Raw genomic sequence first — 12,577 nt, forward strand, 5'->3', positions numbered from 1 at the left:
ATTCCAGCATATCGGACTGTCCCTCAAGTGAAGTTTATGGAGTTTTTCTGGTGTCCATATGTCCTATTAATGAGCATGTACTTGGTTTGGGCTAAAATCGGTGAGATCTTATTCGTTAAGGCAGTGGCATGTATCAGGCCCCAGTCAAATACTAAACCAGTAGAGTGTGGTTCAGATTCCCACTTAGCTTCATTTTTCTTATGTGCCCTGCTCGGTTCAGGAAGGAGTAATTTGTAGATTTTGGACACAAAATGACCTGATTTCAGAAAACACGGAACCTGGGTCTTAAGCCAAGGGTCTGCCGTGCTGAGGGAGCGAGGAGACAAAACAACCTTGAGTTTCAAGAAGTCATAGAAGTCCATTGGTGACAGATTGTGAATTGTCTGAAGCAAAGAAAATGGCAATGGGTGTCCCCCCTCAAATAGATCCCGCACTAGGTTAATTCCTTTCCTGGACCAGCTCTCCCACTGTATGGGTTTCCCTCCCATCTTAAGTGATGGGTTATACCATAAGGAAATCAAGGTAGACTTCCTCCATAGCAACCCCACTCTATGAGTCTGATCAAGCCTCAACAGTGCTCTTCTGGTGTTGAGTCAAATGTATCTGGAATGAGGCAGGTGGGAAAGGTCCATTGAGAGCAGTGCCACTAGAGGGGCATCACCAATTAGGGATTTTTCGATACCAATCCACATCGGAGTATAGTCCGCACCCTCAGTCAACCACTGTGCCCCTTGTTTGCAGAGAAACGCCGTTTGATAGCCCCTGAAGTTAGGGAGACCCAGGCCTCCTTTGCCCTTTGATAACTGAAGTTTCTTCATTGATATCCTAGGCTTCTTCCCCTGCCACAGGAACTCACCAAACAGCCTCCCTACCTTTGTTATGAAGGCCTCCGAAAATATCATCGGAAGCATACTAGCCAGATAGTTCACCAGTGGAGTCACCATCATCTTTAGAGTTTCCGCCCTGCCCCACCATGAAAGGAATTTCGGTGACCATCCCTCCAGCAATTTAGATTTTTTTTTTAAGACTAGGTCCTCATTAACCCCCAGTGTTGTGATTAGATCTTTATCAAATTCCAGTCCTAAGTATTTAAAGCAGCCTGGCTGCCACGTCAGGCCAGAGTTTCCCATAACTTCCCTGTTACCCAAGTTGTTCAACATTTTGACCTCTGTTTTGTCTTTATTCAACTTGTATCCTGATACCCTGGAGAAGTCGTCGATGGTAGTCATGAGGGCCGATATAGCCTCCTCTGCCCTTTCTGATACGATCAGGACATCATCCGCATAAGCGGTCAGTTTTATAACACAATCACCAAATGGAATTCCAGCAATATTCTCATTAGCTCTTAAGTGGTGCAGAAATGGCTCAATGGCCAATAGGAACAGTGAGGGTGAGAGCGGACATCCCTGTCTAGTGCCTTGGTGCAACTGAAACGCAGAGGAGAGTGAACCTCCAGCCCTAACTCTAGCAGTGGGACAGGAATATAGCGACATCACCATCTTCGTGAAGGATTGACCCAAGTCGAAATTAGTTAAGACCGCATTCAGATAGTTCCAATCGACTCTATCGAAGGCCTTTTCGGCGTCAAATGTAATTGCGACAGTGGGAGTAGATAACAGTTTTGCTTTTTCGAGCACATGAGCTAGTATTCTTGTATTATCACTTGACAATCTATGTTTCAAAAAGCCCGCTTGAGAGGCGTGTATCAGTTTGGGCAGGACCATTTGAAGTCCATTAGCTAAAATCGTGGCTAGGAGTTTGCAGTCTAGATTTATAAGCGATATAGGCCTGTAATTCTTTGGGAGAGTTGGATCCTTCCCTTCCTTTGGAAGTACCGCAATGATGGCCTCAGACAGCGTGCCCTTCACTTCACCTACAGTGCTAATTTCTTGAAATAGGTGCAGTAGCGGTTGCGAAATGAGTGAGGAGAAACTCTTATAAAATCTGGCTGTGAACCCATCCGGTCCGGGTGCCTTACCGCATTTTAATGATTTAATGCCTGACTCAACTTCTTGAAGCGTGATGGGGGCATTAAGTTCATCGCGCTCCATATTAGAAAGGGATGGAAGATCACACTCCCCCAGATAGCCAGCAATTTTTGACTCGACAACTTCTGTATTTTTGGCGTAAAGCTGTTCATAGAAATTTTTAAAAACCTCCGCCACCTTGACCGGATCCGAATGCGTAGTCCCTCCCTGATCTTTGATGGAATTTATCATATTTTTCTGTATTTTGAATTTAAGGTATGCGGCTAGGCTCTTCCCTGCTTTATTAGATTCACATAATTTGAATTGTTTCCTCCTATTTAGCCAGATCCCTGCTCTCTCACTCACTATTTTGTTATACTCGTATTTTTTATTGGCCAGCTCATTCAGAGTTTCTTCCTTCCTATCTAACAAGTGCTTCTTCTCTAACCCCGCAATTTTAACCTCCAGTGTCTCCAGCGCCTTATTGTGGTTCTTGTTTATAGCCGATTTTATTTTAATTACGACTCCTCGTATCGTACTCTTCAGTGCCTCCCATCGGGTCAGGTCTGTAGTATCCCCCCTAATATTATGCCTTAAATATTCTTTAATTGCGGTCTCTAACATTACTCTATGTTGCTCTTTTTCGAGGACCTCCTCATTAAATCTCCATATTGATTGTCGGGTGGACGATTTGACGTTGGATATGGACAGGGAGATGCATGAGTGGTCGGATAAAACCCTGGGTTCTATGGAAGATTCTTCTATTCTGGGTATTCCATTTTTGGTAATTAATAAATAATCAATCCTGGAGAATGAATCATGTGGAGGAGAATAAAAGGTATAATCCCTCCCATCGGGGTTCTGCAACCTCCATGTATCTACAAACTGAAAACGGGTACACAGGTTAGTGAAGGCCTTATGAGATCTATTACACCGGAAGGAACATCTGGAGTCTCTATCTAAAATGGGATCAAATGGTAAATTGAAGTCCCCTGCAAGGATGTGTATGGCTGAGTCGGGGATAGTTTCTAATTGCTTGGTCAGATCGGACCAGAACGTCAGATCACATGTATTAGGAGCATATACATTCGTGACGTAGAATTCAGTATCGTCTTTAAACAACTTGGTCGTCACCCACCGTCCCTTGGTGTCAGTAGTGGAGGAAAGCAAATCTACATTAGCTTTTTTTGCAATCAATGTCAGGACCCCATTTTTCTTCCCTATCGCGCCTGAACCCGCTACCTCAACAAAATATTTATTCTTGAGATTATGAAACTGCTGAGCATCAAGTTTAGATTCTTGTAGCAGGACAATATCACCTCTTTGCCTCCGTGCATAATCCAGCACTTTCTGGCGTTTAACGGGCTGGTTAAGACCTTTGACGTTAAGAGAAAGTATTTTCAGATGATTCAAGCCTGTTATTCCTACAGGAGTATTAATTGTAGACAGTACCATACCTAATCAGTAGCTAACATGATAAAGCGTTAACAGCCTACCCCTGAGTGTACAAACATAGACCCCCTTCATTCTCTCCAACGAACCCCCCACAAACACAGCATCAATACTAGGCTTACCAGGGTCATTCTTCTGAATCCGACTAAATGAGACTGACGTCGGTCGAAAAGTGACACCCGAGGGGATGCGGCAGCGCAATCTATCTGGGCCCTGGCGGGACAATCGGCAAAGGCATTGGCAATAAAATGACGTGGGACCAGGTGTGCATCGTACCATGACATAGACAGAACCCATATAAAAGGAAATAAATACAAAAAACAGACATTTAACCCCCCTTACCCCCCTCTTCCCTCCACCCTTCCCTCTCAACCCACCCTCACCCTCCTCCCCACCCCATCTTAGACATCATGCCCTGGTCAAATGTCTAATAGTGTGTAGTCTTGCACAGGTATAGGAACCCCTGGGTAGGGTTTTGATTTGTATTAGTCTAAAGCTTTCTGTAATAACCACTTTCCTGTAGTGTCTCCACACTTCATGCCAGTCTGAATCCTCGAATCTACTCACATCTCTCTCCCATCTAGATCTTAGATCTTAGGTGTCTCAAATAATCCGATAATATATATATTTTTTTTTTAATTCTTTTTTTATTTTACCATATTGCACATATAATAAACACATTTTAACACCATACATTTCAGCAAATTCATAGAATTCCTTAGCTTCATCTATACACAACAAATTCAATGCAATTAAACGTCAAGTGAATCAAATTCTCATATTGGTGTTTTTTAACCGTATACTTATAATTCAACCTTACTCAACTGCCTAGGGCTAAATAAGGCCTGCCTTCCACATGATGATGGGTTCCCATAAAATTGTGTAACCCAATTCCAGTGACTCCAAAAACCACTGTTCTTTCCCGCTTAGAACTACAGCCCATTTTTTGCTATATTTCTCAATGTCGTCTGGTTTCCTCTTTATCAGACTTGCATACAAACTCCTGATTGAACAGTCCTCTGATGTCTTAATTTTCTCTAGGATTTCATTCTCTATAAACCCAGCGGGTCCCCCTTTTTATTCTTCAAAAAGCTTCTTACTTGAAGATACTTAAAAAACCCGTGTCTATTAATACCAAATTTATTTAATAAGTCTGTGAACTGCAACACTCCCTCAGAGTCCATAATATCTCCTATCTGGGCTATACCTTTATCTGCCCATTCCGCCATTGTCCTATCAGCAAAGATTTCCGCTGGAAAAGACCTATTCTTGTACAGTTTAGTATATCTATTAAGTCTTCCCAAACCAACATTTTTAAGGAAAGCCTTCCATACCTTAATAGCCCCAATGATAGTCTTAAACCGTGTTCTTTTATAGTACCCAAACTCAATACAGCTCAAGAAACAGTTTTCCGAGTCATCCCCGAGCACGGTGGCATAGATTTTAGTTGAGTTCGATGTAGTTCTTACATTAGATCCACCCCCTCTGATTAGTTCTTGAATATATTGCAGAGTTGCTGCCCAATAATATAACCTAAAGTCTGGTGCACCCCACCCGCCCCTCTCTCTAGGAAGTGAAATAAACCTATACGCCCTACGGGTCTTCCCTTGTGCACAAATGAATCTATTTAGTATCGTCTCCAGTGCGTTAAACCATGTGGCGGGGAAAGACAGGGGGATAGATCTAAAAAAGTAAAGAAATCTAGGCAAAATTAACATTTTAATGATATTAGTACAGCCCACCAGGGATAAATGTAGATTGTGCAGTCTTTCCAGATCCAGTTTTACCTTATTAAACAGCGGTGTCATATTCCTCTCTACCAGCTTATCTAAATCTGCTGTAATTATTACCCCAAGATATACCGCAGAACCAACCACCCGTGCGTCCATACAATTAGAATATCTATTCTCGACTATTTGAGTCTTCGGTCTGTTCAATTTGTAGCCTGATATTTGTCCAAACGTTTCTGCGGTCGCTTCCACTTCCTTAATTGCCAATGTCGGGTTGGGTGTCAAAATGGCCACTTCATCAGCGTATGCCAGCGTTTTAACCACAACGGTATTGCACTTCATAGGAGAGATGCACTGGTTGTCTTCCAACCTTCTTAATAAAGGATCTAAGTATAAGGCAAAAAGAAGGGGGGAGAGGGGGCACCCCTGTCTAGTACCCCTAGTGATTTTCACCGAAAGTGAACTTCCCCTATTGACTTTTATTTTAGCTGTCGGACCTTTATATAATGTTTGGATGGCTGTTATATATCCTACACCTATGCCACACCATTTTAAGACCGACCACAAATACCTCCAGGAAACCCGATCGAACGCCTTCTCTGCATCTAAAAAGAGAGCTGCCATCGGGTCTCCTAGAGTACCTGCTGCATCAAATGCTGTGATTACCTGTCTCACATGACAGGTAGTTCCCTTCCCTGGAATAAAGCCATGTTGTACTGGGCTTACCAGAGTTTCGATAATGCCAGCCAATCTATTTGCCAACATTTTTGAATAGACTTTAACATCCGAGTTCGTTAATGTAATTGGCCTATACGAGCCTGGCAATGACGCGGGCTTCCCTTTTTTTAAAATCACTATAATGTCTGCCCCTCCCCATGATTCGGGGCTTTCGTCCCCTTTCTGTGCCTGTACCATAATATCAAACATGTCCCTTTGCAACACCGTTTGAAAAACTTTGTAAAATTCCACCGGGATCTGGTCCGGTCCAGCTGCCTTACCGGAAGGTAGTTTAGACAATGCTATGGTGAATTCTTCCCTTTGGAGGGGGGCTTCTAACATAACTTTAGCTTCCTCTGTTAGTACGGGAGGAGGAGTACCATCAAGATAGGCCTCTGTCTCCTTTGACCAATCTCCTGGGTCAGAGGTATAGAGTTCCAGGTAGAATTGCCTAAAAACATCCCTAACCTTATCGGGTTCCGTTAAAATAACACCTTGGCTATTGGTAATCTCCTTGACCTCTGTAGTAGCTAGTTTCTGCCTAGCCCGGACAGCTAAGATATGGCCCACCCTTTCACTTAATTCATAAGCATTTTCTTTCCTAGTGATGAAGTCCTCAGCAGCTTTCCTGGCAATAGATTCTGTGATTTCAGCACGGAGTATAGCAATTTTGAGCAATTGCTGCTCTAGTGGACGGTGATTCTGTATATCAAGGGCCATCAGTTCTTCCTCCTTAAGTAATCTGTTTAAAGCTTCTTCTGTCTTATGTCTCTCCTTTTTATTTCTTGCTAAGACATAACTCAGGGTCTCACCCCTAACCCCAGCCTTAAACGCATCCCATCAGACCCCTGGAGGTGCTGTTCCCCGATTCACATCCCAATAGTTCCTGATCCAAGTATCCATAAACTCCCGATATACCTCGTCTTTTAATAATTTTCTTTCAAATGTCCATTGGGTAACCTTATTTTGCATAGTCCCTATACTCACTGTTAAAACCAGGGGATTGTGGTCTGAAAGAGCACGGGGGTATTTATCAATCCGCGAGCCCTGTATCATGGATCTAGAAATTAGAAAATAATCGAGCCTAACCAAGACTTTATGGGGAGCTGAATAGAATGTACTACCATCTAGATGTGGGTGTGATTTAATCCATGGATCTTCCAGGGAATTATGATAAGCCATATCTGAGAGAGCCCTGTATGTCTTCTTTTTCCTACCATTATACTGCCCGCCTGGTTTCAAAAATGAACTGGTATGATCATGAATATTAAAGTCGCCACAGCAGACAATTGGCCTGGCCACTGTGCCAACTCTATGTCTAAATATTGAAAAATATCAGGATCATCCTCTGTTGAGCCATATATACTAGCTAACGTAAAGTTTGTTCCCTTGAAGGTTATTTCCGTTATAACCCAACGGCCCCACTGATCTTCCTGTTTCCTTCTGACAGTGCCACCCCCATTTCTCCCGAGTATTGCAACCCCTCTCGTTCTTGTGCCTTGTTTAGAGTGAGCCAATAGCGAGAAGCCCAGTTGCTCCAATAGATAAACCCGCGAGCCTTCTATATGTGTTTCCTGGAGGCAAACAAAATCTAAACGGAATGACTTTAACAGGGCTGCAACTCTGACCCTTTTATTAGGGTCGTTGAGCCCACGCACATTCATTGTAGCGATTCTACAAGCCATATCTTAAAGCATGTAGCCAGCTAAGAAAGAAAAACAAAAAAAGGAAAAAAGTTATGAACAATTCAATAGATTCTATGAACTTGCTGTGCTTATTTATTATACTGTTCTGGACTGACTTATATAATCCACATTCGTGCTTATTTTCACCCCCCCCCCAGTTCCCCCCTAACCCACCCCACCCTCCCCAAACCCCACCCATTCTGCCCTCCCTACCCACCCCTGCCCTTATACAGGCAAATAGGTCAGCTATGACCTATGTGTGACTGCTTTTAAGCTGTAGTTGTCGCCTCCCTCTCCAAGAATAACAAAAGAAAAAATCCCAATTTGCCAAATTTCTGATAATTCTAGGCATTCTGAACAAATGGACCCCCCCTCCTCACCTCACCTTTACGTTTTGGTACTTTTACGATTTATCAGTTAATCCGCCCTCTCTCTCAACCCCCATTCTAGCCTTTTAACTCCTCTAGAAATTGATTTGCCTTAATTTCTGAAAAAAACACTCTTGTGTGACCCTTTGTGATTACTTTCAATCTAGCAGGGAATAAAAGGTAGGCTTCTGAGCCTAATTTTTGAAATGGAGCAATAAGTTGTCTTAGCTTCCATCTCCTCTCCACTGTCACGTGGCAGAAGTCGGGTCGAGCAAAGAATGTGGCCCCATTAAAAGATCTCTTGGAGTCCGGCCGGGCCCTGTCAATTATCTCCTGCCTCAAAAGATAGTTCCCTACATACACTAACATAGCCCTGGGCAAGTTCCCTTGCCCATCAGGCCCTTTCTTCCTTTGTGTAAAAGGGAATCTATGAGCTCGCTGTACTTCTAGCTCCCATTGCCACTGAGCCTCGGGAAAAGCCCCTCTCAACAAATTGATTACAAACCCTCTCGGGTCTTGCCCTTCCAACCCTTCCGCCAGTCCCAAAAGTCTAACATTATTCCGTCGTTGGCGGTTTTCAAAGTCTTCCAGCTTCCACTGCAAGTCTTCCACCACTTTCTCTTGCGTGATTTTAGATGACCGCCAATCAGCCACGTCGTCTTCTAACTTCCCAGTCCTTTCTTCCACCAGCGCTACTCTATCCGCTACTTCTTCATACAATTTATTCATCTTTTTGAGGGAAGATTGTATTTTTTTATTGTCTTGCCTGGTCCTTCGACTCACCACCCTTGCCTCCCCTTGCATTTGTTTCAAGGTACTAAGTATCAGATCTAATGGTGTCTGCTGTGGTGTTTCCGCACCTGCACCCTGGGTATCTTCCTGATGCAAACTTGGAGTGGCTGAGTAATCCCATAATAGTTTTTTGCTCGTACTCGATGGGGATTTCTGTTGCCTTAACTTAATCAGCTTTTTCTGCGTAGTCTCCCCATCTGCCATAGAGGATTCAGTGTCCGAGCCCCCAGATAAGCTGCCATCACTGAATTCCGTTGACTCAGAATCTTCGTTCAATGAAAAAAAGCGATCCCCCTCTGGAGAGCCTAGCCCCCTGTTGTTAGGGCACTTAGGATGGGTGACTGTAGAGTGTTGATTTTGAGAGGAACTCACCCCCTCTCTTTCATGGGGCATTATAAGATTAGAAGCAGTCATCCCTGCTTCTAGCTGCAGCAAAGCGTCCAGCATCTCAGTATTACCAGTGCCTCTTACGTGATCACTATGTTCCTCCGTCTCTACTCCCCTCTCACCCTGCTTTGTTGAACCCTTCGAGCTCACCTGCCTCTTTTGGTCGTGCTCACCGCTCAGCTCTGGTTCCTCCACTCTAGGCTGAACGAGCAGTTTCTCCGTCTGGCTTTCCAGCGAGGTTGAGTGTTGCTTGGCAACCACGCTATCAACGTTGCTGGCGTCCTCGCGGGGCTCGGGAGAGTCTGTTTCCCGGTTTGGATCAGATCTCATCGAAGATGTACTCCCTACGGAGCTGCCGGTGAAGAGCTCAGCCAAAGTCGATTGACGAAGAACGGTATCCTTTACGGTAAGATTTCTTGACCCGGCGCCTTTAGAGCCGCCTAGCTCTCGCTGCTCGTGCTGTTGAAGCATTCCATCTCCTGTAATGTCAGGGGTTAAATTGCTTTGTTCGGTGGTTTTCCTCTCTGTCTTTCTTCCCCGGGTAGATTGATGGATCGGCTTCTTGGTGAGCGAAGGGGGTATTTGGGGGCCGCCAGCGGACATATCCTTATTACTCGACTTAGACCCGCGATTTGATATCCTTGAACTACTGCCAGTCTGTTCCTGTCGTGGTGGGCGTACAGGCATCTTATACGGTAGCAGTAACCCTCTGAACAGATAATAGAGGGATCTCAGGCTACAGGTTAACGAACGCTCAAGAGTGTACCAGTATTCAGGCAGAGTTTTCAACCGAGTCTGTGCCTCCACGCCAGGAGAAGTCCAAATTTCCAGCTTCAGGGGAGGTAACTTCATAGTTTATGGCATCATTCCTGGTCCGTATGGAGAGGGATTAGAGGCGACTGCTCTCTACAACCCGTCAGCGGCCATCTTGCCTCCTGGAATTGTTTTGAATCAGATAATATTTTGAATGAGAGTTTAACTTTCACACCTGAAATTGGGCCAGCTGTACCCCAGCTTAGAAGTTCAAGAACTCTGGTATATATTTGAACCCACTATTTGTTTATGCACAATTTGAGTAGATCTAGATCTTAATTCCACCCTGGCTCTACTTCAAGTTTGTGCAGTTCTTAATTTGAGCTGGTGGTTGCAGGCTGGGCCTACCGGAACAGTGTTGGGTGCCAGAACTAATTTTCCATCATCAGATTTTGTCCCAGAAGAACTGAGAGAAATGTACAAAAGGGAGAAAAGGAGAGGCAGAGAAAGACTATAACAGCGGCAAAGTGAGAAAGCATGGACTGCTTTTATGTCAAATATGAAATAAAGGAAATGACGCATGTCCACGTTTTGTCAACTATGAAATAAAGGGAATTGCAAGTGATCTGCAGGGTTTTTGTCCTTTACTGCCAACAGAAGTAGGAAGCACATCTGTACGTATACTGTGTACATATACATATATATTTATATTAAACAATGGCGGACACCAATATGTATTTATATTAGGGACATAGGTTCCATAGTAGGAGTGTTTTTTGGTTTGCTAATAATTTTGGTGCCATTTGACGAATCTTCATGAAACCTTCCGAAAGAAAATGTTAACCACCTTATCTTCTTCTGTGAAAGGTTTGTGGAGATCCGTCAACAGGGGTCCAACAAAAAAGGGGGTCCCTAAACGCAATGTCCTCATTTAATTTCCTTAGGGAATTTTGAACAGTGGTACAGCCCAAACAGCTGAATGGAAGTACACCATATTTAGCAGAAAGCTAGCTCTTTACCTAGAAAGTATAGTTTTGTAATTTGGTCTAAATCCGTTCAGTAGTTTTCGAGAAATTTGGTTCACATATATGTGTGCGTTCTAATTGGCCAGCAGTACCATGAAAAGAAATGTTGTGGCAACCATTACATGGCTTGGTGACCTGTTCTAAAATGTTTTTTTTAAATGATATATATGGGCAGGGTAGTGATACTCTGCCCCCTGTCTTACCCTTATGGGAGGGTTTCAGAGGGACCCTCCGGGCTGTACGTGTAAAAACAAAATGCTATTTTGTTGCAATCCTGCACTTCTTCCATGGGATAGTGGTAAAAAAAAAAACAATCTGTTAGCCACAATTGTTTTCTTAAAATAAAATTATCCACGTGGTGAGTCAGGGCCCTGGGGGTCAGTATGTTGTTTTATTTTGGGGAGCAGGGTGTGCGGCTCCCTACCTAGGGACCACTTCTACAAGGCAGTTTTAATAAGTTGGGGAGGGGGGCATGTGGCACCCTTCACGGAGCCTTTATTAAGCCCAGGGGACCTTAAACACCGCATCCAGTATTTATATAATGGGGATGGGGCACGTGCCTCCCCTCCCTCAGCCTCCTTGAGGACTTGGGGGCTTCATCCACTGGGGCCTTTTTCTTAATTTGGAGAGGAGGCCTTCTGTTCCTTGTTGGTGAAGTTCTAAAAGATTTAGGAAGTCTTTCTCAATAGTCTCAATGTTTTTGAATAGAGCTTGTTCAAATGTTGTTATCTCAACCAGTGTAGAGGAATGGGGGGATGAACACGAACTTCCTTTTCAAATTGGTATCTCCTTCTGTTGGTGAATTGTCCTTGTCAAGGAAGAAGGTTTTTAATTTCAATTTTCGGTTGAATTCTGCTGTTTTGCAATAAAGTTTGAATTGATCGAGAGTAGGGTTGGAGACAAAGCCTAGTCCTTTGTTCAGTACAGTTTGTTGTACTGTTAGTGTAATGTCAGTCAAGTTAAACACTACCAATTGCTTGCCCTTGTCCCAGGCATTTGTTCCTTGGTCATGCTCCTGGTTACTACTTCTTGTTCTGCATCTGCCCATCTTCTGTCTTTTTACTTACCGCCTCTTGCTGAGTCTGGCTTCTCTCTAAAAAAAGGCAGCCTAAACATTAGGGGAGAGTTTTGTTGGGGGCCAGTGAAAAAAGGATTCCCCCATTGTCCGAAATCTGGTTAAAACAGTGGGAAGTAGGGTATGTTGTGCTCTTTAAAACTAGGGCCTCATCAGGCTGGCTGCCAGCCGCATCCTCTTCCACAGAGGCAACCGTTTCAACAGAAGGACATACCAATTTGAATAGGAAATCCATGTTCATCCCGCCTCTTTCCTCTACAACGGTTGACATAACACCATTCGAACAAGTTCTATTCAAAGAGATTGACACTTTCAAGAAAACCTGTCCTAAACCTTTCCAAAACTTCACCAACAAGGAGGAACAACAGGCACTCCTATAGCTGAAAAATGACCAAGATATTAAAAAAATATATCATTATTGATTTTGAGGTTTACAGCGTTACTGAGGCATTGCAGTAAACATTTACTGAGGGTGCCAAATGGGCACCGAGCATTAACAAGGAAACAATTGGGAGGCCCTGGTGCACTCCCACATCCACCCCAGTAGTTATAATAGGGCAATCTCATAACATCTGCATGAAACTTAAAGAAAAATCACAATCATGGTTACAATAATGCTCTCAACT

The sequence above is a fragment of the Triturus cristatus genome, chromosome 6, assembly GCF_964204655.1.
Source record: "Triturus cristatus chromosome 6, aTriCri1.1, whole genome shotgun sequence".
Classification (NCBI taxonomy): Eukaryota; Metazoa; Chordata; class Amphibia; order Caudata; family Salamandridae; genus Triturus; species Triturus cristatus.